We start from the raw sequence: 26,484 nt of genomic DNA on the forward strand, positions 1-26,484 counted from the left end.
AATCATTTCTTCTAAATATCAAGCAATATATGTATGATCAGACACCCCAGAGAGAACTATGTCTATTCATTCAATGCCAAAATTCACACTAATTCAAACAACATTTTTACAAATGCACACTACACAGGCAAAACAAAGGGAAAAAGAGATTCGACCCTATGGAGGATCCCAAGTTGATTATGAGAAAACAGGTTGAATTATTGCCAATGCACCCAGCTCGATGGAATAGGCTCCCAGGGACCACTTCTAAAAGACAGTTATGGTCTATGCACGTTTCAGTGGTGAAACCACCTTCCTCATGGCCAAGATGTTTTGAATCTCTATAGAGAACAAGGGATGTCTATTGTTTTACGGGAAAGCATACTAATCCAAATATACAATGTCTGCAAGTCGCCAGCAGTCTATTCCAGGAGTTCCTGTATGGTGCTATTTGCTCCTCTCTTTTGAAGTCAACGTAATTCTTTGGCTCAGATCTCTTGGCTTCAATCTGGTCGGTTGATTTATAAAACCAGATCCTCCCGATCACCCCTTCTGTTAGGCCTTTGAAGATCGATACTTGTAAGCGTACTCTCCTACTGGAGCCAGCCCTATAATCGTCAATTATGCGAGTTCGGGCCTGTATCATGCATCATTTCACATAACCTCTGTACATAAATACTTTTATTTTGTTGACCCTTTTTCTTTCCTTGTTCTTTTCTCGCCCTTTGCTTTGGAGACATTTTCTTTAACTTCTTGTTACAATCAAATTAGTATTATTTTTTAATCCATTAGATGTGCGTGTAACCACATGTGTTTATGCCCATAGACCTAATTGATCTGGTAAATTCTTCTGATCTTTAACAATCCATTTATTTTCTGACAGAGACATCAACATAATAACAATAAAAAGCAAAGTTAGCCACAGAACCTTTCAACATAAAATGTCCCCTCAACTGACAACCAAAAATAATTTGTCACTACCAGATCGATTCAACGGTAGATTGGAAACCATTTCAATAAACACCTTTAAATATTAGTTCTAAAGACAAATTCCATAATCACATTGTCAGGGCTCTAATCAGTGTTTCTTGCCTGAGTTCAGAGAAGTTGGTTTAATTGTGTTTCTTTTAGGCCTCCAATTTAAGTTTCATTGATCTTTGTTATTGACATGCCTTTGGGGCCCACACCTTCTCTTCGACAATTACTACACAAGACACTTCACACTGTACCCTAAAAAAAGACTCCTTTCTCCTTGTACAACTCCATCTGGATTGGGATCCACAGACCATATAAGGGTTTCTTATCCCTTGTATTTTTCTTTTATTGAAACAAATGACAAAACAAAGCCTCAGAATAACAAAAGGTGAACAAGTTAAAACTGTGGTCCACAAATAAAGAACACAAAAAAAAATCAAAAGATGCCACACATAACCCATGGGTAGGAGTTCATCTTTGCAACATCAGTGCCTCGTGGTAGATGCTAGGCTCAGCCGGCACAACCAAATCAAATCCTACCCAACTGCAAAAGGACAATTTGTTAAAAAAGGTCTATTGTGGAAGAGCAGGACGTGTCGGATGACGAAGAGGAAGTTGGATTTTGGACCTCAAAGAGTCCAAGAGGAAGAGTGGTCACAGACCTTAGGTTACACCAAGGGTTTACAGACCAGTCTTGAGAGTCAGATTGGGGTAGATACCGTGGGAATTGTGTCCGAAGGGACCTGAACACACACAATAACATGTCTTGGGGTCGGGTGGAGGATTCAGATGGAGATGTTACGGGGGGGGGGGTGCTTCCCTACTTAGCTACGGTGCCTGATAACCAACAATGAATGACCATAATGTGATTCCTCAAGTTTCTTTTGTTTTGTTCTTGTTTTTGCAAAAATAGAAAACCAAAAACCTGAAGTGAATAGGCAGTGCCTTTTCTTTAAAGCAGTAGTAATGAACTGTAAAGAGCATAACATTCAGATCTCAGTTGGATATTACTGCATGGGGTTTGTAAAATTGTGATGGCGGCCAGCCCCAATGGGTTGTAGGCCTACAGCTGTGTAAATTCAAAGGTGCAATAAAGGTTTTTGAAAAAAAAGGTCTATCGTAGTGTATACAGTAATCCATTCCACATAGGGAAACAGTATTCAGATAATATTTCCTTGGCTTACCTTTTGAAACGTGGACTGAGAAAGTGCTTATAGGTGGTGTGCATTACAAGTCAACCAGCGTAATTAGTGCAATAAAACAGTAACACATAAAGAGCCTCTATGTCCACAATCATTAACTAATGAGATAAACAAGTTATTGCTCAAATTAAAGCAACAATGAAGAAACACAGATAGAAGTTTAAAAGCTTTAGTTAAGCAAAAGTAATGCTTAGAAGCAGAAAACATACTTATTTACTGACTATGTGCTGCTTACCCTCATATCTTAATATGTGGGAACTGAGCTAACCATGTTCAAAATGGCCAGTGTTTATACTATCCCTCGTAGCATCTAACTTATCAGGTGGAAGAGTACCTTTAGTTGAGGAAACTTCCTCTAAGCAGAGGGGTGACTGACCGGCATGGGAGCACTTCCCTAACTGCTTGACACTGCTTGGAGGGCCCCTGACAAGGATGGCATGCTTTACATATAGGTGAGTCACCTGTGCAGTAGCAGAAGTTCCCCTGCCTTGGGGAGACGGGAAGAATTTGCCGCCACACATGGGGTACTGGCGCTACTGGAGAATAGTACCCCAGGAAGCCACCAACTGAGAACATCGCCTGATTAGCGATGATGGGTAGCAGCTGACACAGGAGAGATAGAGAGTATGGCCAGAAATCAACAGGAGATAAACACAGGGCAACTTCAAGAAATGTGTTACCTGAAAAACATGGGGCACCCTATTTATCCACCGGACGCCACCATTTTGGAATGGGGAGACAATAACATAAAAAGGCACCCATAAAACATGGGGACTACCATCTTTCTCTTTTATCCTGGTACAGTGCATCAACAAGGAAGAGTGTCATCCATTGGTCAATAGAACATACTGCCATCTCAACTTAAACCAATGATGCTCCCTGAAAGAGACAGCCTTTGGGGTATAAATAAATAAAAAAAAATTAAAAAAGCACGAGCTAATGACAATAGTAAATGGGAACAAATACTGCACCTATTGAGATTGCACAGCTCAGCAGAGACTGCCCTCCCTAGCTAATTAATTGTGCGCATAAATACACCCCATGATGTTGGGGAACAGCGCCTCCAAGCAGATCCCTTTTTCATGTATGTATGTATGTGTCTTGTAAAGCGCACTGCTGCCCTGAGGCGTCGTGGCGCTGTAGACCACTGAGGAACCCGTCCAGGCTATCCCTGTGAGATTGTCCCTACTGGGTATCTCCAAGGTGAAACCAGGCATCCCCGGCGAATGTGGGGGGCCGTTGTAGAGATGAGGCAAGCTAATGCCCAGAGTTGACGAGTGTGATCCCTGGTTAGAGTAGGCACCGAAGCGAGAATTATCAAGTCCGCTGACCCTGGTCCACTGCCTCGTCGGGAATTGAACCCTGGTCCCGGGCCGTTCTCTGCTTCCGGGTCTGCCGCCTCTAACCAGTGAGCCACACCACACACACCACTTTTAAAGGCCTTTTCAGACAAAAAACAGATAACCTGATCTGGAGATTCCAATGTGATCATGTTGGCACTGGAATCGAAAATGTGCCAATTAAAAACCCTTCAAACATCAATCACAACCACGAAACACTCCATGACAGAAACCACTAAAAAGCTCAGATCGCAATGAGGAGAGCACACTACACTGAAAACCCAAATAGTCAGAATGGATAAATGAATAGCTGCTTTGCAAACCAGAATCAGGGAAGTACATGACTGGGGTCAAGATTTATGGAACATGCAAATGAGAATAATGAACTTGGAAGATAGGAACCACAGAGCCAATGTTAAATGTTTGGTACCGGAAATAGAAGGCCAGGAGATAATCCTGTTCCTCTTAACAATGACTAATGGAGCTAGAGATCTCCCCTTCTTTGGTATTCCAGAGGGCAGGCAGAATCCGGACACAGAGACAGATTCCTACGGATTCACTTCTCCCAAGCATAGCTTGCCTCCCTCAGCACAGCCTTGTAAACCTAATATTGGACACATCCAAGCAACGTCTCCTTACAAGTAGAACGGGCACAGCATTTCTTTTGCAGTAGACAAATAGTAGGGTGATTGTATCCTGTGACAATAATGCTATTTGAAAGAAATTCCTGGTGCTGCACTCTCCAGGAAAATGACATTAGCTATAACCAGCTGTTCAAGTACTCAAACCAGAGAGTTCAACAACCTACAGAAATTAGATATAGTGATGGAAAATGAAGACCCAAAGCATATGGAAAGGGGCGACCACTCGGTCCCCCCGAACGTATGGTAGGGGGCCCGGATCCCCCCCGGGAAACCATTTTGGGCGGGGGCGTGTCTCGGCTGGTATGCCCGAAGCGGCGTAGCCGGGGCGCGCCTTTTCCCGCCCAAGGAGAGTTGTCCTAGACACTTACACCGTTGACCATGCCCCGTAGGCGTACCTGAGGAGGGTACACGCCCTCCCGAAGAAGAATAAAAGAGCGACAATCCAAAGAAGCATCCTCTTGTTCCTGTGCTTTGAAGCTGCACCGTCTCGTTGCACGTGAGCCCTCGACGGAACAAGGAGCAATTTTTGAGAACTTGTAATTCTTGTGTTTCTCTTTCAGCGACTCCGTACTTTCGGATCCGGACCTCTAGGACCTCGTACGCAACAAGGATCGAATATCCGACTACGATGCCTGGCAAGAAGCCCGGAAAGAAGGCAGGGACTGACCAGATGCTCCGCATGCTAATGAAGGAAATGGCGAGCATGAAAAAACAGATGGCGGCAATGAACAACTCGGGCAGGCCAAAGAAGGTGATCGGCCCAGCATTGCCGGGAGTAGTACCCGCTGGGAGAGGTGAAAGGGCCAGGAATAGGGCGGCAGGGGGGGAGGCCCCAGTTCCCGAGTCACCCCCTGCAAGTCCGGTTACTCCTGTAGAGACCCCGGTTCCGATCCCCGACGCAGGCCAACCGATTCCGGTTGTAGTGACGCCCACTAACGAGGAGGATATGCCTCCGGAGCTGGCCGTCCAGTTAGCCGCATGGCTCGGCAAAAATAGCAATGGTGCTACGGCGCCAGGAGACACGGCCGAAGAGGCCAGATTACTAATGAAGCAGTTGCGGCAATCGAGAGATGCTGCAAAGGCGAATCTCCCTGTTGTCCCCCCACAGGTTCCCTCGGAAGGACCGGAGTCTGGTGTGGGAAAAACAGCGGGACCAGCTACGGATTCCGGTAAGCAGCCATTGCCAATGGCGAGGGAGGGCTCGATACCCTCAAGAAGGGAAAAGGTGGTCCAACATATTCCGCTGGCCACGAAAGAGTTGATTTGGGCAGATAAATATGTAAATCTGTTTTCTCTGTTGACCGACCACCACGAGGTGGAGTATGTTAAAAGTCAGAAGGATTTGTGGCACCCGAATGTGTGGCGTGCAAAAATGGCGGGGTTCAGGGTTGATGAAACGATCTCAAATTGGGCCAGGGCATTTGCGATGTTTACTGCTATCATGGGGGAACGTAGGCCCGAAGTGTTGTCCGAATTGGCCTGCTATCAGACACGTATAATGGATTTCTATGAATCATACGAAGGCAATGAATGGTTGGGTTATGATAGTAAGTTTCGTAAGGCCAAGGAGCACGATTCATCTCTGACGTGGGATTGTCTCGACTCCATCTCTTGGCAGAAGCAGCTCCTGCCGGGCCCCACCAAGTCATCCTCGCTTGGCGGGAATGGGTCGGCGCCCTCCCGCCAACATTCGGCGGCGCCCTTTCGAGCAGGCGCCAATGGTGACCACCAACCAAGGAGTGGTGGGAACGGAGGTAAAAAGGGGGTTTGTTGGAACTTTAACAGAGGCAAGTGTACACGGCCACAAGGGACATGTAAGTTCAGGAATGAGTGTGCAGGGTGCGGACACTCTTCGCACCCCGAGAGTTCGTGCAGAGCCAAGAATGGTGATACAGGGGGTAGAGGAGGGACCAAACAGGTCTAATGTCGACCAAGGGGTACCGCTACCTACCCCCGTAGATATCATGGCAATGATCCCCTGGCTAAGTGAATACCCTGATCATGTCTCCGCTGGGGTGTTGCGGGATGGCTTCTCGTTTGGTTTCCACATCCCGGCGGGGGATTTTCGGGGGGAACCACTATGTAAAAACCAACTGTCGGTACAGCAGAATACGGCAGTGGTGGAGAGTAAGATTGCAAAAGAGGTTGCCAGGGGTCGGGTGGCTGGCCCGTTTGGGCACCCGCCGGTCCCTAATTTTGTTTGTTCACCGTTGGGAGTAGTCCCCAAGAAGGACCCGGGTGAGTTTAGGTTAATTCATAATCTGTCGGCCCCAAGGGGTCTTTCGGTAAACGATGCAATTGATCCAGGACTTTGTTCGGTGCGGTATGCATCTTTCGATGAGGCCGTCGCCATGTTGAATCGCCTGGGGCCAGGAGCGCTGATGGCTAAATCGGATATCGAGTCAGCGTTCCGGTTGCTCCCGGTACACCCACAGGATCAGCGCCTGTTAGGCTTTGTGTTTCAGGGACGCTACTACATGGATAAATGTATGCCAATGGGTTGTTCTATCTCTTGTGCCTATTTTGAAAAATTCAGTTGTTTTTTGCAATGGGCATTCACCAAAGCCACCGGCCATACCCAGGTTATGCATTACCTAGACGATTTTTTGTTCCTGGGGGTTGCTGGCGACTCAAGCTGTGCACGGGCGTTACAGGAATTTTGCACTCTCATGAGGAGGTTCGGAGTGCCATTGGCGCCCGCAAAAACAGTCGGACCATCCACTTCACTCGAGTTTCTTGGAATAGAGCTTGATTTAGTGGAAGGATGTTTCCGTTTGCCAGAGGGGAAGGTAGTGAAGTTCAGGGCCTCTCTGGAACTGTGCATCAGCAAAGAGAAGGTTACTCTCCATCAGTTGCAACAAACAGTGGGCCAGCTTAACTTTGCCCTTCGAGTGATACCAATGGCCCGCCCCTTTTCCCGCTCTATTGCGCAAGCCATGGTCGGTCTCAAGGAAGGACACCATCGCACCAGACTGTCTGCAGAGGTTCGCCAGGACATGCGCATATGGTTGGCATTTCTGGCGGACTTCAACGGTCGAGTGGTGTGGGGCAAGGCACCAGCGTCTTCGGACGAGCTGGGTTTGTGGACCGACTCGGCAGGAAGCGTGGGATTTGGCGCCATATTCGGTAATCGATGGTCGGCACAGACATGGCCGAAGTGGTGGCACACCAGTGGGCTCACAGGTAACATTGGTTTTCTTGAGCTGTTCCCTATTTTTGTGGCTCTGAAGGCATTGCCGGACGAGTTTCGTGATCGCATAGTGGTGTTTTGGTCCGACAACATGACCGTTGTTGAATGTATAAATAGTCAGGCAGCACGCTGCAAGTGGATATTGAGATTACTGAAGGAAATTGTACTACTTTGCATGAGACTGAACGTACAGTTTAGGGCGAGGCACGTGCCGGGTGTGTTGAACCAAGCGGCTGATGCACTCTCTCGTTCCCATATGCAGGCCTTCAGGGGTTATCTACCTTCCGCGGACCTAGTGGCAGCACCATTTCCCGAAGCTCTCTGGTTACTCGGTGCCCCGGATTACAGGACCTCGTGGGAGCAAGTTTAGCCCCCAGGACAAGGAAGGCATACGAAGGGGCATTTTGTTCCTATTGTGCATTTTTGGGTCCAGCGGGAGGGGATAATTGGGGCCAGGAGGAGTATGTCCTGAAGTTTTTAGTGGCACTCCACAAGGCAGGCCGTTCTGCGGCAACGGCCAATAGGCACCGGGCCGCCATTGCATTCATAGCACAGGCGCATGGCATCAAGGACCCCACATCGTCCTTTCTGGTAAAGAAGGCACTATGTGGGTGGCAACGCCTCGAGGGTCATAAAGCTGACGAGAGGCGCCCGATTGGGTTAGAAAGATTGTCCTTGTTGATGTCAGTACTCCCCGCAACATGTTCTTCCCAATCCGAGGCAGTGCTGTTCCGGGCCGCTTTCGCATTAGCATTCCATGGGGCTATGCGGGTGAGCGAGCTGGTGGCAAAAAATAAGCAGGAATGAGGAATATTTAGCACAAAGGGCTGTAACATGGGGGGGGGAAGCTTGCTGAGACACACCGACGCCACCCCACTGACTAGGTTTCAGTTTCAGCGGGTGCTTACAATGGCAATCGCGGCAGCGGGTCTGGACCCGGGCGATTTTGGAACCCATTCCTTTAGGATCGGGGCTGCTACAGAGGCTACACCCAGGGGTCAAAGTGTGGAACAGGTGAAACAATTGGGGCGTTGGTCCTCGAACTGTTATAAAAGGTATGTGCGGTTGCACATGTTGTGAAGCAAATGTCATGCACTCACGCTTCTTGTCTTTTGTTTGGTTTACAGTTTCGCAAGCATACGATGCAGGGCGTACTGTGCAGTCGACCCGATACCTGGGGACCAGCGGTCAAAGATCACCGACTGAGGAGAGAGTGGTGTGGGTCGTGGGCCACTCATACGTGAGGCGTGCCGCGGACGTATTCAAAGCAGGTGACATGATTCACGCAGCTGGGGAATACGGGTACAGGGTGACCTTCTACGGAAGGGGCGGGCTCTGTATTGACCAATTTCAACGATTTGTTGAGGGACTGTTAGAGTGGACAAGGTCACCGCCGTCTGTAATCATAGTACACCTGGGGGGCAATGATCTGGTGGCACTCGGTAGGCGAGTACTACTCGAGAGAATTCTATCCACTGTTAGCTGGTTGGCAAAAAGGGTTCCGGGGTGCATGATAGCATGGTCACACATGATTCCCAGGAAGGGTGGCGGGGGGCCCTCTCAATATCAGCTTTGAATCATTCTGTAAAGAAAGTCAATAATAAGCTTGGTAGGTTGTTTCGCTCGGCGCAGTTGCACTGTATTCCGCAAGGATGTATTCGGGGGGATCACATGTATCTCGAAGATGGGGTCCATTTGTCCCGGGAGGGGAATGTCTTACTCATAGGAGACTTCTTAGCAGGGTTAAAGGGTTTGTAAAAACATGACCTTTAGTAGGAGTGTGGGGGGCCGGATAGCCGGTCAACTATCCGGCCTGTGGCGGTAAGGTCATGATCGGTGAGCAGTAATTTCAAGGTCCCTAGAGGGGGGCACCACCCATTATGGATGGGAGCGCCCGGGGGGAGGCGGCCATTGGCCCCTCACACGGGGAGGCGGCACCCACTAAGTATGGGGTCGCCGAAGGGAAGGCGGTCATAGGCCCCTCCCAGGGGAGGAGGCGGCGAGATGCCCCTCCTAGCAATTTCCCGGGGCCAGGATATCCGCGACAGCGGATGTGAGAAGCAGTGTGAGGTGGGAGGGGGGTCCACGCTACCTTCTAGACACCTCACACAAGTCCTCGGACGACCATTAAGATGGCGTCGAGTTAAAGAAGGGGCCCCCGCTAAGACAAGGGAAATTGGAAGTTGGCACAGAGGTACAGTCCTCTGTGCGCCCACCCCTCACACCGTGAGGGGGAATTTTGTAGTGGGGACCTGACACCGGTTACGACCTTGCCGTTGGCCCGTAATGTTAGGATGTACAATTTTATTTAGAAAGTATGCATTTTCAGGATGCTTAGACTCGGCTAGGAGAACCTTTGTATTAGAGATTTGTTAAGGTTAGCCAATGAACATGTCTGCATCGTAATGTCATAAATATAAAATTGTACATAATATGAAACCGTTATTTTAATGTTTTACTTTTGTTTCATATTTTAATAAATACGGCTGGGAGGGTAACTCCCTCCCGCCTTCCAAAAGTTCAGAAATGCGTCCGTCTTCCCATCCTTGGGGATTGTGTTGGGAGGGGGTGACAGGCATCCCGGCCATATGGAAAGGGGCGACCACTCGGTCCCCCCGAACGTACGGTAGGGGGCCCGGATCCCCCCGGGAAACCATTTTGGGCGGGGGCGTGTCTCGGCTGGTATGCCCGAAGCGGCGTAGCCGGGGCGCGCCTTTTCCCGCCCAAGGAGGGTTGTCCTAGACACTTACACCGTTGACCACGCCCCGTAGGCGTACCTGAGGAGGGTACACGCCCTCCCGAAGAAGAATAAAAGAGCGACAATCCAAAGAAGCATCCTCTTGTTCCTGTGCTTGGAAGCTGCACCGTCTCGTTGCACGTGAGCCCTCGACGGAACAAGGAGCAATTTTTGACCCACCCACCAGCCCCTTATGGCAACGTTAGTATTGCAATAAAATTGGTTTGCGTTGATAATATCCTTTTCTCCTGATGTAGTGGTTAATAAAGATGTTGATGTCTGTAATGCAATAAAATGATTTGCTGCACAACATTTTTTCTCCCCAGTGAGGCAGAGTATCACAGTCTAATTAGAAGATGTGTTGAATGTTTAAGTTAAAGACGTAAATACTGCAACGTAAAAGTTTAAATGTTCTCTTTCCAATAGGTAGTTAAAAATGTCGTATTTATTTTTGGTCGGGCGGTAAGGTCATGATCGGTGAGCAGTAATTTCAAGGTCCCTAGAGGGGGCGCCACCCATTATGGATGGGAGCGCCCGGGGGGAGGCGGCCATTGGCCCCTCACACGGGGAGGCGGCACCCACTAAGTATGGGGTCGCCGAAGGGAAGGCGGTCATAGGCCCCTCCCAGGGGGGGAGGCGGCGAGATGCCCCTCCTAGGAAATTCCCGGGGCCAGGATATCCGCGACGGCGGATGTGAGAAGCAGTGTGAGGTGGGAGGGGGGTCCACGCTACCTTCTAGACACCTCACACGAGTCCTCGGACGACCATTAAGATGGCGTCGAGTTAAAGAAGGGGCCCCCGCTAAGACAAGGGAAATTGGAAGTTGGCACAGAGGTACAGTCCTCTATGCGCCCGCCCCTCACACCGTGAGGGGGGAATTTTGTAGTGGGGCCCTGACACCGGTTACGACCTTGCCGTTGGCCCGTAATATTAGGATGTACAATTTTATTTAGAAAGTATGTATTTGCAGGATGCTTAGACTCGGCTAGGAGAACCTTTGTATTAGAGATTTGTTAAGGTTAGCCAATGAACATGTCTGCATCGTAATGTCATAAATATAAAATTGTACATAATATGAAACCGTTATTTTAATGTTTTACTTTTGTTTCATATTTTAATAAATACGGCCGGGAGGGTAACTCCCTCCCGCCTTCCAAAAGTTCAGAACTGCGTCCGTCTTCCCATCCTTGGGGATTGTGTTGGGAGGGGGTGACAGGCATCCCGGCCATACAGCTATGGAGACAAGTCTCACACCACCATCTCACATCTCAAGGGCAGAACAAATTCACTGTTACCTCCTTGAACAATAAAGTTGAAGCATAAGTACAACTGGAGGCCCTGCCTTTCTTTCCCAACAAGGATTATTAGGAGGGATTCAGTACTCCGAGGAAGGATAAGAGCACATGCGCAAGAGATCGCAGCTACCACTTACCCTATCAAAATTTGCAGATCTATATTAATTTGGAATTACCTCATTTCCACAGTTATAAATACTTGACAAGACTCCCCCTCACCACTCCAAACATAAACCAATAACAACTGCTACATGAGTCACAACAGTTCCACATACCCTGCCATGTGCCACAACTACATATATAACCCTGGTACATTCTCAGTGTGGTCAGGAACATGAATCTACATGGAAAAAAAGATCTAGCCATCTGGTCCCTCAGTGTAAATTTGATGTCTCTCTACCTCAAGAGAAAATGGAAACTTTCCAAACCGGAGACTAAGAAACACCTGTACAAGAAGACCCATCTCACAAGAAAAGAATCATAAAAACTATGAAGAGACTGGGTAGGAAGGGCAATTTCCACGTCAGGCTTTGATAGCTATAAACACAGTCCACAGACTTAAAAATCAACCCCCTGGAAGAACGTTGTAGCCATACTCAAACTGCTTGCCCTGCGTGTACACAAAGCATGGACAGACCAGGCAGGACACTATGTTTTTGACAGAGTAACTTGGCAAAATACCATCGTTGTTATAGGCTCCAAAAGTGCTCCCAAGTGCCCCAGACAAGACTATCCTGAACGACTATTTACAGAAATTGGAAAATGCAAAACTGATAGTTCAAATAGTAGTGAAAGTAGAATAAAATCTGGCAAAAGACCTCTTTATCTACAAATCAGGCTTCCTTGATACCATACATTATATTGACTGGGGTAACCTTTGTGATTGAATGATAGACCATATGCTGCTATACCCCTCGTACCTGCTTCATTCTACAGCCAAGGAATATACTGTCCTCTCCACAGCACATGGCACAGAATCAACAATGGACTTCATCTGATTAAATAGTATCATATTCCACAAATTACAGGAGTGCAGGACAGATGTCAGTGGCATTTAAATTCATGTACCAGCCTACATGTTATTGGGCCTTTAATACGTATACCCTAAATCCTGCATATGGAGAAGGAAAACACTGAAATATAAACTCACAGGTGAAGAAAGGAAATGACAAGGACTACTTAGGGATTACTTAATGAAAATGTGGTTATTTCTACAAAAACCCTATTGGTGCAGAACATTTATACATCTGGGGGCTATTAATGAAAGACTCTCCGATGGCTGATAGGGAAGAAATGGACAAGAGAGTCACACTCTAGACAGAAATCTCCTCCTGACTTAAAAAGTGCAGACGACATCCAAGAGAAACTACTATATATATTGATTAATAAGATATTCGAAATACACATCTCAGGGCAGATTTACTAAACTTGACACAATGTAACACATCAAGGTAAGTCGAGCTACATTGCGTCAAAGGGCGAAGCACACATGCACCATATCTTTTTATATTTGGTGTCTTTCTGCTCTGTGTTAGCACTTGTGCTCTTCTTGTTGCCTAGCGCCAATGCAGGCATCCTTTCAAAATGAGGCAAGAGTGCCTCCTTTGTGGTCAGAATAGCGTTTTGTGCAGGAAGTAGTCCCGTCCTACACACAAATTATTCTGAAAGGTTTATTCATCTTTGAATGTGTGCTGCAGAAGGCAAAGAGGAAGTAATGAGAAGAACTAAAGATATGTCTCCTTGTTATGCCAACCTTGGCTAGGCACACCATTTTGGCACAAACTCATATTTACTGACTTTAGTAGATATGGGTTTGCTTCAAACACATGGGTGGATGCACAAGAGCACTCATGCTCCACACATGGAACATCTCCCCAATGCAAAGTAATTAAAACCAGTGCTATGGGCTGCTTGTATCATTTTGTTTTCACAAAGTTCCAAGAAGCAAATTGGGCTTTTTGTGTCTTTCTAAATACAAAAATAGATTTTGCATCAGAACAGTGCAAAAAATGTAATGCAACCCGGATGCAAAAACATACGAAATCTGATGCTGTTTTCTCCGAAGAGACAGAGAAAGCATTCATCTGTATTAAGAGGAAACCCTTTGAATATGTGGAGAAAGCAGGGAGAATCCTGGCCCTGCAAGTCTGAAGTGTAGACAGATATCCCACCAATCCATGACTTCAAAAGAAGCACCCTGACTCATCCAAAGGCCATAGCATATGACATTGCATCATTTTATGGAATACTACCACGTGATCAGGTAGAAGCCGCACTGTGAAGGGAGATTTGGATATTATCTATTTCACTCTTTATCACAGTTCATGCAACATAAAAGTCAATGGTTGAAGATGAAAGACAATTATTGAAGACCCCTCCTCCACCAGAGCCAACTTCCCCAAATATATAAAGAATGTTGTTCAATCAATCAATCAATCAAGGTTTGTTAAGCACAACTACTCACCCAAAAGGGTGGTGTGTGGGGGATGTAGGGGTGGGGTGCGCACCTCCTGGATGCTCACGGTGATTCGTCTAAGAGCATGGTTTTGAGGTCCTTCAAAAATTTGGACAGTGTTGGGGTCTGTCAGAAGCAGAGAGGGAGTGTGTTCCATGACATGGCCACGAGGAAGGAGGAGGAGCGACCTATTCTGGTCTTCTCGATGCACGGCACCGTCACTAGGGAGAACTGGGCTGAGCAGAGGGATCTTTGGGATGCGTGGAATGAGTGTTGGTAGTTCATGTAGGCTGGTCCTGTATTGAAGAGGGGTTTGTGGGCATGGGTGAGAAGGTTGAAGGTGATTCTCTTCTCAATAGGGTGCCAGTGTAGTGTCCGCAGGTGCTGGGTGATGTGGCAGTGGCGCGGTAGGTTGAGGACTAGTCTGGCAGAGGCTTACTGGACGTTCTGGATTTTGCGGGTGAGGTTTTTGTTGATCCCGGCATAGAGTGATTTGCCGTAGTCCAGTCTGCTGCTGATGAGGGGGTGGGTGACAGTTTTCCTGTGTTCGAGAGGAATCCAGTTGAAGGTCTTTTGTAGGAGACACAGGGTTTGAAACAGGAGAAGGCGATAGCATTGATTTGGCGGTCATTGTGAGTTCGGAGTCCAGGATGATTCTGAGGTTGCGTGAGTGGTCGGTGGAGGAGGGTGGGTTCCCGAGGGCGGGGGTCACCAGGTGGGTGTCGTTCCAGGCATCGGGGTGTGGGCCCATATTGAGTATTTCAGTTTTGTCAGTGTTTAGTTGTAGGCAGTTGTTCTTTGTCCATATGGCGACTGCTTCCATCCCTTCTGAAAGTTGTGTTTGGGGTGTTGGGCTCATTGGATAGTGAAAGTGTGAGTTGGGTGTTGTCTCAGTATGATACGATGTTGGACTCTGCAGGTGGTCAGTGTGGAATCCGAGAAGAAGTGTGGGATTCTGACCTTTTGTGTTCTGCCAGAGAGGAATGAGCGTATCCAGTGCAGGGCCTTGTTCTAGAATCCTGCATTTTGGAGTCTGTGGGCTAGGGTGCGGTGTGAGACTGTGTCAAAGGTTGTGGAGAGGTCCAGGAGGATGAGGGCCACAGTCTCTCCTCTATCAAGGAGGGAGTGGATGGAGGCATGGCCAACAGCTGAACATAGAGGACGTGAGCTAGAGGAGCTCCATCCCACAACCCTGATACTTGTCATAGTAGCCTGGCAATAACTGGACTCATGGCCACAAATGTTGTGCCTGATGTGAACGGATTGCTCCGGGCGTCCCTGGCAGTGATTTGGGACCCCTCTGGACCGTGTTGACTGCGCACCGCATCGACGGCCTGAAGCTCTGAGACAACCGTAGGAAGACGAGGGGCGGAGCCGCGATCGGACTCACGGAGCCCTGTGTGAGTTTGCAGCCGCCTGGACACGTGCTTTGCCCCCAGTGATCAATCCTCACGAAAAACGGGGCTGCAGAGCCGTAGGAGTGAGGTTTGTGGGCGACTTGTGGTGGATACAGAAGACCTTCACTCGAAAGTAGGCGCACTGCGTGTGCCGGACAAATATGGCGGACGGCGGTGCTGAAGACGCTTGCTGATCCCCTGAAGGTGAGGGCCTGTTGAGGTGCAAAATCATGTCGAGCGGTGACAAGACCACGTATATATCTACTGAAACCCACCCTGTCTTAACAGCAGCGGGGACAAAGACTGAAGTGGCACAGATTTCGGCGAGCTGGGGGCTGTAGCTGAACCGTAGGGAAGTCCGATCTGCGGTGTGATGTGAGCTATCTGATGGGCCCCTGGAGAATTGAGAGCCAACAGCCTGGATGAGGGCCACGGCATGCGTGCTGATCTCCTCAACGTGCACTGGGGAAAACACAGAAGTTACGATGTGCACACAGTAGGATTCTCTGGCAGGCACACATGGCTTAATACGCTGCCATTATCAGCCTTGAAGGTGGAGGAGGCTACATACTGTGCACAGGGGCACTACAATCGGCCGCTTGAGGCACAGGAAAGGCCTCTGAGTGCTGGAGTGGCAGGGATGAAAGTGTGCTGTAGATGGTGAAACCGGCAGTGGTGGAGTGCAGTCCCAATTCAGTATTTGCAGGGTGGATGGAGCCTCAGGTGTCATGACTGGGAGTGGAGCCAAGGCGCTGGTGGGGAGTGCGGACACGAGACAGTATATGCCGGTCGCTTCTGACCAGGACTGCAATCTAACTTACTTGGACGCAGAGTGTGGGAAGGCCATAAGTCCACCCGTACGACTGCCATTGGAGTTCCACTAGAGCTCAGGAACACACGAGAACGATGTAGCAACATGGGGTGCAATAGAGGTAAACAGCCATACACGGCGGCCAGTGAAGTTGTCCACTTTGCACCTAACAGTGACCCCTCCAACAGCTGGGATACTGATGTGGTGCCCCCTACGGGGACAGACCAGCATGCTGCCAAGCTCTACCTAACACTGAAAGAAATACAGGACTCAAGTACTGTGATCAAATCATAAATGGGAGTGCTATCCACTAGTTTAAACTTACCACAAGCGGACCATAAAAAGTTAGCGGACAAGGTGAAGTCGAATAAACTCGCACTGGATGACTTGATACAGCAGCAGACCATGCTTTCCTCCCAGCTGGAACAATTTCAACGTCAGCTGCAGGGCTTGCAGGAAAGGGTTGATGACGCAGAAGGACGATCCAGATGTAATAATGTCTGAATTCTTGGTATTCCAGAGAGGAGTGAGGGGTCGAACCCCACTCTATTCGTGGAGAACAGGCTGCAAGACCACGTGGCAAAAGAGGGGTTGACGGCCCTCTACAGTGTGGAGAGAGCATACCGAGTCCCGCCTCAACTAGGTGTGCCACCAAGACCACTGATAGCACGTATACTGAACTATAAAGATCGAGACACAATACTGAGGGCGGCAAGGGAGAATGCCCCTATATGCTAATAGAATAAAACAATATCCCTTTACCCGGACTTCACCTTGGTGGTGCAAAAAGCTAGGGCCACATACCAGGACGTAAAGAAAAAACTGAGAGCGCGTGGTTTGAAGTATGCGCTGCTCTTCCTGGCCAGGCTGAAGGTCATCTATGGACAAAAAATGATCTTCTTTGCTTGTGCGAAGGAGGCGGCGGACTGGTTGGAAGTTAAATTTCCGCCATCGACATCACGGACCTCACTACCATCAGGACAGCCGCACCGGATGCACACACCGCGGAACACAGGAACCCACATAGAGGGCGGCGGACGACATGCGGAGTCGCCGGACAAAGGACCCACCCCAGAGCAAATCACGAACAGTCAAAATGACGGCCTTCTGACGGTGGCGGCACTGGCTGCACATGATGCGCAGGCTGTACCTCCCTCGTTCCAATCATCGGACGCAGCGATGGTGCGATCTGACTCTGAGTCTAGCCTAACACTGTTTCCTTCAAATACTGCACAAATGGCCAGAGACTATTAGAACTGTGTCACGGGGACGATCGGGAGTGGTAATGTATATGACACTCTGCGTACTGCGTTGTTATAGTAGGCTGGTGGGGGTGGGTCCAGATGGTTGTTACAGAATGGGGTAATGCATAGACTTGTACGGTTTCTTCTTTTGTTAGACAGTGCAATGCCTGTTCGTAGCTGGGCAGTTGCCACTTTCTTCCCCACAGCGACTGCACTATGGCATTTCTTATTGGGAGACCATGTTGGACTTGTGTTTCAGGTTTGGTCCTCTATTGTTGCTTGGAGGAACCCAATGTTGGGGAAGTTCATGGGGAATGCTAGCTCAGCCCTTACACCCTTACTGCGATGTAGATCCGACCACTCACATGCATTAGAAACACCAGACCTCAGACTTCAAAATGACATCACATAACGAGTACAAATATTGCACCTGGAATGTACGGGGCATGGGGTCAATACACAAGAGGCATCGTATTTTGGCACAGCTCAACAGAAGTCAGACAGATATAGCCTTCCTTCAGGCAACATATCTGAATCACAATGAGGTGACTAAAGTGCAAAAGAAATGGAGGGGCCAACTGTCCTCCACGACGTATTCAGTATTTGCCCGGGGATGGTGGTATGGGTGCGTAACACGTCTCTTTTAAGTTACTGGAACAAAGAATAGATCTGCATGGACGATATGCCCTACTACATGGCATCTTAGACGGGGTACACATTGTTATAGGGAGTTTATATGACCCGAACACAGACCAGTATAGATACCTAGAGACGCTTTGCGTGATATTTACGGAATGGTCTGATTACCACTGGGTATTAGGGGACGACTTCGATGCGGTGTTAGATATAGATTTGGACAGGTCACCCCCCCACCCCACCACTGCACGCAACTGAAAGTCGGAAGCAGGCAGGTGCACTTACAGGATGCTCTAGGGGCTGGGGGCTGCATGACACCTGCCGGGTGAAAAATCCGGAACATAGGGAATATACCTTCAATTCCCCGCCGCACCAATTACATACTAGAATAGACAGACTTTTCTGCTCGGAGGCGCTGCTTACTTCTATTGACTGTGTACTGCACATGGGAAAAACACTGTCAGACCATAACAAAGTGAAGTTATCACTACAATGGGTTAGAGTCCCGACCCCGATATCGACCTGGAGATTACAACCCCAACTGTTGGAGGACCAGGTCTTTCTCACCACACTTTCAGAGGCGGTTGTTAGTTATTTCTCAGAGAACACAGGGTCAGCTAGCTCACGTCAGATTGAATGGGACGCCTTTAAGATGGTTATACGCGGCGGGCAATAAGTACGAAATCGGGAGTCAGTCACACCCTAGTAGAGAGGATAAAGGAAGTAGAGGGGAGGCTACACACACTAGAGGGGGAGGCACCGGGGACAAATGAACAGCTAACACAATTACAGGAAGCTAACATACAGTATGCAGAACTTTTGGGGGAGCTGCTAGTCATAGACTTTAAACTCTACACGCAGAAACAACACACACATGCAGACAAGGCGGGCCCACTATTGGCTAAACTGGTTAGAAATTCCCCCACACTATCCCCTATTCTAGAGTTTTGTGATAGTGAGGGTAATATGGTCACCACACAGCTGGGAATTAACACAGCGTTTAGAGTATATTATGAACATCTATACAGACAACCGACAAACTGACCTGACACCGACTTCCCATCCTTCTTTGACGGGGTACAACTACCGCAGCTCACACAGCAGCAGCAGCGCAAAGACCTAGAGGGACCAATAACTGGGCCAGAAATTAGACAAGCAATCAAAGTTCTTCCGCGAGGAAAAACCCCCGGCAATGATGGTCTGTCCGTTGAATTCTATGCTCTATACATTGATTTGCTAGTGCCACATCTGCAAAGTTTATACCAGGAGTCACTCAAAGCGGGAGTGCTCCCCCCTACTACGCTACAAGCGACTGTGGTCTCACTATTGAAGCCTGGGAGAAACGGGACCAATATGTCTGGGTATAGACCCTTATCCCTACTCAACTCGGATTATAAGATTCTGAGTAAAATATTGGCTAATAGACTGTGCCAGTTTGATCCAAGATTCATTCATACTGATCAAGGCGGGTTTGTACCACGGAGGAGTACAGCGCTCAATATCAGACAATTACACCAGATTATGGCGGGTACGCCTGACTCTGGAACAGTGGAAGGGTGCATTTCTCTTGATCTAAGACAGGCGTTTGACTTGCTACATTGGGACTACATATTTTTTGCCCTCACCAGGTTTGGCATACCAGGCGAGTATATTGCCTGGGGGGCGGCTAATATATACGCATCCCACAGCTCGTGCGCGCACAGGACAACACATATCCCCGCAATACACAGTATACAGAGGCACCAGACAGGGATGCCAACTGTCCCCCCTATTGTTTATATTGGCACTAGAGCCCCTTTTGCACAGAATCCGCTCCCTGTCTGAGGGTAGGGGAATAACAAGAGGACCAGTGATGCATGTAGTCTCAGCATACGCCTATGACCTTATAATATACATAAAAGACATGGATATGAATCTCGAATCCCTGCCGGCGATTTTTGACTCATTCCATAAGTTGTCTTGTCTCACGATCAATGCTGCTAAGTCTTATGCTTATTTTTTTTCTGGCCCTGCGCACACCGGACGATTGCATTTTGGTCAGCAGGCATTTGATATAGCACCCGACACCTTCCGATACTTGGGGATACAGGTTTATCGTATTACAGCGGATTTACTGGAAGGCAATTTGTCCCAAGCGGTTAATGCCATCAGGGCGCAGGTAAAGTTTTGGACCTCGCTTCCCCTATCTGTGGATGGAAGAGTTGCCATTACTAAAATGGTGATACTACTGAAACTGATTTATTATTTCACCAAACTTCCAATTTTGATACCGGGAGGGGTTTTTACAATGCTCAACTCACTGCTGACAGAATTTATATGGGGAACAGGGGACAGAGGACTAGGCTTAGCGAAACTACAACTTTGCACGGGACAGGGTGGCATGGGGCTACCCGATTTGAAAGCGTACTGCTACACTAGCCAGCTGCAGTGGCTGGCGTATTGGTTGGCAGGCCGCAACCTGCAAGAGATAGGAATGTCGCCCCGGGAAAGGGAACGTGGTGATATCCACAGACTCCTTTTACCAAAAGCCATGATCCCACCAACAGCGCCACACTTACTACGGATAGCACTAATATACTGGAGAAATGCATTAAGATATACCAAACGTATATCACCGTATGCTCCTACCATTCCGTTGCTGGGGATACCTTTACAAGCAGGGGTGGTGTCCACCTGTGCATTGAGGGCGTGGTCCGATGCAGGGATATCTACCATAGGAGTGTTCTTCTCCGAAGGGGTGCTGATGTCACATGAGGCCTTTATACGTGAACATGGAACTTTGGATGACTTATTCCTTCTTCATACCGGTATTTCGAGATGCATTAGAGACACATGGGCTCAGGGGGACACCGAACTCGTTACAAATGACCTTGTCACAATGCAATACTTAATGCGTAACGGAGCACACTTGACAAAATGGTTGTCACACGGGATCTGCACTGGTGCGGAATTCTTGTTGCAGACACTACCGGCCAAATGGGAAAGGAATTTGGGTCGTGGGTTTTCAGATAAAGAATGGGATACCATAACGGGCTACCCCAGGAAGGTGTCTCGCAGCCCTAAATTCAAATGTATACAATTAATGCTGTTCCACAGGGCATATCTCACCCCACGTCGGCTTAATATTATGTTTCCTGATGTGGAGGATACTTGTCCTCGTTGCCATACATCTAATGCGGGTCTATTACACATGGTTTGGGACTGTCCAAGTCGTAGGCACTATTGGACATCGGTGTGTCAGGTTTTGACGGCCGTCGTTCCAATGCGCAATAATGACACGATGGAATATTGTATACTGGGTTTGGGACCACCCGGGAAGAAAGTCAATCCATCTCATAGATTTGCTAATCTTGCACTAATACTGGCGAAAAAGAGCATTACAACAAGATGGAAGGCCTCTAGAGCTCTATCACTGCAGGAGTGGCACGTAGAGATGATTAGGTGGGGGAGGGCGGAAGGAGCTGAACTGCACAGGGAAGAACATAGGGGTTTACTTAGGACGCCAATCTCTTTGGCATGGATTATGTTAATGGAGGAATATGCTGCTGTGGATATATTAGCATATTGAGACTGTGGAGATGCCTATTACCTAGCTTCCCCCAGATACCAGGAGCAACTACAAGAGGTTATGTCAAGGGTACCCGCCCAACCCCGATAGTGGGATGGGCAGAGAATGCAAAATAATGATAATGCACACACAGAGGAAGGATCACATATGAGAATATATAACTAGATAGGGAGGGACCGAGCGGCAAAGAGGAGTGGGAAGGGTGGGGGGTTTGTTGTTATGTTTAGTTACGGATGGAAATTATATGACTGTATTTATGGTGGACATACAGTGTATGCGATTGATGCAGTGAAACTTAATTGTCTGAATTGCAATGCGCTCTAATAACCTGTGTTTGTGTTATCAGTATCTGTGGAATGACGTGCGGTTAATTTTGATCTAAATATGAATTTATGGGTCTGTTTTTCAGGAACTGTTGTGTAATTGCGGCCATATCAAGAATCAGGAAATATACATAATAACTGCTGCTATGTAACTCTGCCATGTATGTGTGATCCGCATAAAATCAATAAAAAATATGTTTAAAAAAAAAAGTAGGGAGTGGATGTCACCTGTCGCTGCGAGAAGGGCGGTTTCGATACTGTGGTTCTTCCTGAAGCCTGATTGGGAGGAGTTGAGCATGTTGTTTTATTCTATGAAGGAGGTGAGCTGAGCGTTGATGGCTTTTCCAATTACTTTTGCTGGGTACGGAGTAAAGAGATCGGACTCAAGTTCTTGAGGTCGGCGGGGTCCACCGAGGGTTGATCTCTCAATGCTTCCAGTCGTTGGGGAAGGAGATGGTCTTGAAGGAGCGGTTGATGATTCATCAAAGCTCAGGCGATGATGTCTGTGGCTCTGTGGTAGATGTGGTAGGGGCGGGGATCCTTGGGGTCCCCAGAGTGGGGTGACTTCATAGTCTTCAGGGTGCCTTCAATGGTGTCAAGTGTCAGCTGTGCAGTGTAGGGAACGGTGGGTGTAAGTTCCGAATGTAGAATGCCGTTGTCGAATTCGTAATAGATGGTTTTGATTTTATGAAGGAAGAAGGCGCTGAGTCTGTCGCAGAGGTCCTGGGAGAGTGGGATGGCAGTTGTCTCACTGTTGGGTTGGGTGAACTCCTTAATGATGCCGAATATTTCCTTGCCTCTTACGTGGAAAACAACGGTCCTTGACAAGGAGAAATACCAATTGCAATAATTATAGGCCACAATATGCACTATAATGAACAGGAAGTCCAGCCGGACTTCAAAATGTAATTCGATACTTAAGTAAGGTAAATCAAACAGCACAAACCATAAAGCAGTGGGACACAGTCCTGTATCCACAGTACTGAACAAACAATAGACAATAGATTCAACTAGGGATTACCAGGCATTTAGGAAGAACAGGAGCAAAGGGGTAATTTAACAATCGATTTGCTTCACATATGCGGAAAACACATGAATTTTAGGCACATAATAGTGAACTTAGTGCTTGAACCACATATTATGTCGACGGCGTTTCGATCCAGTTAAAAATAGTGGATCATCATCAGGACATTCATTGCTTGCCTGAATTAAAAGCCTCAATTGCACCCCACAGATTAGAGAGTGGTCGGGCTTCCAATTGCGGAGATAGAATCACAGGACGTGGGGCTGGTGGTAGAGGCCGTATTTAGCCTACAGGATGTCTCACAGATAGTTGCCAGAAATCACGACCGGTAATGGAAGAATGCTGAATTCTACGGCGCGATTGTGCACCTAGACGTCTCTGGAAGTTCTACTCTGAACTTCAGGAGCCTTCATTAAGGCCACCGCGCTCAGCGGCTAGAAGTTACCGGCAAACTATTAGATACCGGTTGATCTGCACCCCTGACCACTCCGATCACGAGGACAATCACCCCTTGTCTGCTCTAATTCAGTATTCTTCCTCTAGCTGTCGCGGTCTTTGGGTAATTAGATACCTGTTGGTCTGTATCTATGACCTCCTGAATCACGAGGACGATGGCCCCCTGCCTGTATTAATTCAGCATAGTTCCATTACCGGTCGTGATTTCTGGCAACTATCTGTGAGACATCCCGTAGGCTACATACGGCCTCTACCACCAGCCCCACGTCCTGTGATTCTATCCTCCCGGTCAGTAGCTCCCTGTTACTCCGCGAGGCACAGTACCACTATGCCTACCACCAGCCGCCCTGCAGCCCTCCCAGGCTCCGCAATTTAAAGCCCGACCACTCTCTAATCTGTGGGGTGCAATTGAGGCTTTTAATTCAGGCAAGCAATGATTGTCCTGATGATGATCCACTATTTTTAACTGGATCGAAACGCCGTCGACATAATATGTGGTTCAAGCACTAAGTTTACTATTATGTGCCTAAAATTCATGTGTTTTCCGCATATGTGAAGCAAATCGATTGTTAAATTACCCCTTTGCTCCTGTTCTTCCTAAATGCCTGATAATCCCTAGTTGAATGTATTGTCTATTGTTTGTTCAGTACTGTGGATACAGGACTGTGTCCCACTGCTTTATTGTTTGTGCTGTTTGATTTACCTTACTTAAGTATCGAATTAAATTTTGAAGTCCGGATGGACTTCCTGTTCATTATAGTGCATATTGTGGCCTATAATTATTGCAATTGGTATTTCTCCTTGTCAAGGACCGTTGTTTTCCACGTAATTGATACCCCAGGTCCTTGCTTACCTAGAGGGTTCCCTTGTCTTTAATAAGAATATTTCCTTGCTGCATGTGTGCATGAGTGGATATTCTGTTCTGGAGTGCTTTCTTCCTTGAGTATCTGATGAGCTTGTGGTGGGTGGAGGTGGCTGCTTTGAAGTTGTTGAGGTCTGCTGTGTTTTTTGTGACCGCATGTTGGTCGAAACAGGGTCCAGTAGGTCTAGCAGATGGAGGGATGCTGAGTTAAGGTCAACAGGCCCCTCTACCCGGCAGACCATGGGGCATAATATTGCTAACTGAAAAATACTGCGGGTACAGCGCTAACCGTATTTATAAATGTAAAACACACACATTAGGTGTGTTTTCTTTCTTAATATTTTTCCACCTCAATTTAGGTTTAAACAAAGGAGTGGTACACATGGGGCGGGCCCTCATGTTGTCCTGAAGAAAAGGTGTAGGGGACACCTTGAAACATGTCGACAGGATGCTAGGGATCTTGACCACATAACAGTTAATTTTCCCTTTCATCTAACCCCTTTTTACTGTACAAGCTAGGAGCAGGAATGCAAACTTTAGCTCACTAGTTAGGTATTTTTATTATCACAATTCACCATTCTACACACTGCACCACACATAGTTTCACAAATCAGTGCTCATACATCTTTTTCGCAAGTCGCAGCACTCCTCATGCAGTAGATGCTTGAGATTGCCCCAATGATCAAGCATGTCACCTAGGGGCAACCCTGGGTGAGTGAGGGGACTCAAGAAAATAATTTTTCTTTTCTGAAAAGGTACACCCTAAGTCTGGAAATACCTCTTAACTTTCTCTGGCTGGGTTCCACGGTCCATCATATATGGATCTTTGTGTTGTACTTTAAACTTAGGAGGTTAAACCTATCCATATCCTCCTTCCTTCTCTTTTTTGAAAATGGGCTATGGGATCACCATCTACATAGGAATGACCACGCGCCTTCTGAAGAGACTACAGACAATACAAAACTCTACTGCAAGACTCATCATTGACAAATTTGGAAGAAAGGATGATGGTCGCGGAAGCTGATGCTGCTAACGCTGTACCTTTGGTGGAGGCCCATGATGCCCAGATTAAGGACATACAATGGAAGTTAGAAGAGTCTGAAAACAGACAAAGAAGAAATAATCTAAGAGTTTTGGGGGTCCAGGAAGGCTTGGAGGGGTCCGATACAAGGAGCTACATAATCAGTCTTTTTTCGGCAGCTTTCCCGGAACTGGGCATCTGAGATCCAAAGAGCACATTGCATCCCCTTCAAACAGAGAACACCGGCGAAGGAGGGCGACAGACCACGGGCCATCCTGGTTTTTTTTGGGAAACTTCCTTCAGAGGCAGTCAGTATCGGATAAAGCAAGATCTGATGCCAGGAGATAAAGTGGGGGGGTTTCCTTTTTCGTGAGGCCGGACTTCTGCCATATAACGGTAGAAATACGCTGGAGATTAAGGCAGGTGCTGAAGCCGTTTCAGGACAAAAAGATCCAGGCATATTTGGTTAACCCGGCACAGTTAAAAATCATTAACCAGGGATCCGCTCGGTATTTTTCTTCAGAGATTAAGGCAAAGGAGTACTTGGATTCCCTGGACAAATAACTTGTCTAATCTTTAGCGACGGGCGGGGGTGCAGAGAGGTGGCAAGGGGAAGGGGGGCTGGCGCTACTTAGTAGCGGCTGGTTTCTCGAAGATATAGCGAAGGGTGGGCTTTTCGGGTATAGAAGTGGGGGAAGCGAAGCGTCTACATTTTTTTTTTCTCAAAGTTGAGTGCATTTTGGGAAATGTTGCTCTCCTTCTTCTTGGCATAGGGTTTACTGATTTGGTTGTGCTTATAGGATCTACTGCCTTCTAGGATTGTGCAAATCATATTCACAGACCTAGGTCTGAGCGCTCTGTGGGGGGTAGGCAGAATCAAGTTACGGGTGGGAGGAAGGGTGGGGGTCACAGGGGAGAGTGGGTGGTGGCAATGGGTACTTCATGGGCTGGGAAGGGTGGGAAGGGGGTAAAAAGAGAAAAAGCTAATAGATTCTGGTGCATAGTTGTCATTGGTTCAATGTACATAGGGTCAGTAAATGTGTGGCTTCTACACAGGGATTGGTCAGGAGCTTTAGGACAAAGAAATGATGAGGAAACTTAAGATATGTTCTTTGAATGTAGGGGGGTTGAATGACTGGAAAAAAAGGCAGGAATTAGGGCATTTTGTAGGCTTGAACCACTTGGACATTATATGCATACAGAAAACGTATCTACCCTGGTCTCAGAAACATTTGTTAAATATTAAGGGCTTTGAGCTACTGGGGTGATCCAGGCAAACATCCACTGTCAGGGGGATGGCTATTTTCACCAAAACCAACTTGAGT

This window comes from Lissotriton vulgaris, chromosome 9 (genome assembly GCF_964263255.1).
Source record: "Lissotriton vulgaris chromosome 9, aLisVul1.2, whole genome shotgun sequence".
NCBI lineage: Eukaryota > Metazoa > Chordata > Amphibia > Caudata > Salamandridae > Lissotriton > Lissotriton vulgaris.